The sequence below is a fragment of the Hibiscus syriacus genome, unplaced genomic scaffold (assembly GCF_006381635.1).
Source record: "Hibiscus syriacus cultivar Baekdansim isolate YM2019G1 unplaced genomic scaffold, ASM638163v2 tig00110443_pilon, whole genome shotgun sequence".
In the NCBI taxonomy this organism is placed as follows: Eukaryota; Viridiplantae; Streptophyta; class Magnoliopsida; order Malvales; family Malvaceae; genus Hibiscus; species Hibiscus syriacus.
The window spans coordinates 1,585,705-1,587,120 of NW_024062739.1; the positions used below are offsets into that span (position 1 = coordinate 1,585,705).

Below are 1,416 nucleotides of genomic sequence, written 5' to 3' on the forward strand. Positions count from 1 at the left end.
TGCATCATAGCATCGAGTCATTTTTCAAATTCTTGACATTTCTGCTGATATCCTGCTTCTCTATATACTGCCGCTGCTTTTCTCTATGCTGTCGCTACTTCTCTCTGTCTTTTCGCTGCTGCTCTCTCTACTTCCCTTGCTTCATTTTCGGCTTTCATGTTAGTCATTTGTTAATCCATTTCAACCAACTTTTGTTTTAAATGACTAACTTCTAATTGGGAAGACTGAGACTATGATGACATGTACTGAGATGAACTAGATCCAAAATATTTGGTGGGAGTAACGAATGATCCTTGACAGCGCACCCGACCATATCTTTCAGGACCCAAAACATCATTAATAGCTTGGTTTTTAATGTCATTCTCATTAACAAGACCTTGACTCGAAGCCATAGCTTGATACTCCGCCCTTTTCTCCCTCAATATTTCCTAATAATAAAGTAAATAATTAATTCAAATAAATATTTCATGCTACAAATATAAATAAAACATAATTCAAAAACTGTATCCAATAAACGTACCATAATTTCTGCAGCTTCAACAGTCATAGGAGTGACATTCTTATTTGTATGTGTCATGTCGAAGAGTTGGATTCAACCAACTTTGGAACCAGATGTATTTTCCTACAATGTACCATAATATAATTAGTTTGAGTTAGTATGTACATGGAATACAAATAACTATGTGAATAATCTATAATACCTCCTTATTAGCTATACAAGCAAAGCTCTTCGATCCATCTGTGTGCGTAAACTTTTTTTGTTGCCTGATAGCAACACCAACATGCTCTCGGTCCTATAATTTCAAACAACCACTTTTAATGATGATTTATAATTTGTTAAAAGTATTTTTGAAAAATACATCATACATGTCCTTTTTGTGAACTCCAAAATCTTATTGCATCTTCCCTTTTGTACCTGAGCATTCCAGGTTGACCGACATCATTATCCACATCATTAATATCAAAATACCTGAAAGGAAAAGAGAGAAAATATATATATAAGTGAGAGGAAAAATATCCCACATAGGATGTAGAAACAAATATATTATATATATGAAAGAAGAAATGAAATGAAAAAATGTTTGCCAGAAAGGAAAATTACATATTTTACTGAAAAATAAATAAAACAATTCATCAATCATTTCTTGAAACTTTGACACGATGCCCAGGAGGAAGTTGGTATAATTCCTTCAACGTTGTACGTCCTATACTCTTGCGTGTTCCATCATTTTCAACTATAAAAGAAATTATTAAATGTAAGTTTTGAAAATGAACAAACTATTAAATAAAGTTTCGAAGATTACCTTGAATTTCTACAGCTTCTTTAACAGTTATAAGAACTTCGGAAGAGTCAGATGCATTCGATTCCTCATTATTTGTTTGTTTATGCTCTTGAGAAGCTCGAACAACCCGCAA

General features: G+C 32.9%; 1 long non-coding RNA gene across 1 annotated transcript; it reads right to left on the reverse strand.

The window, feature by feature from the left end:
- Positions 1–589: 589 nt before the first annotated feature.
- LOC120125813 lies at positions 590–907 on the reverse strand. The gene is made up of 3 exons (XR_005516400.1): positions 868–907; positions 702–794; positions 590–622 (listed from the first exon to the last, which is right to left on the reverse strand). It is a non-coding gene; the product is annotated as an uncharacterized LOC120125813 (long non-coding RNA).
- Between the last annotated feature and the right edge of the window lie 509 nt (positions 908–1,416).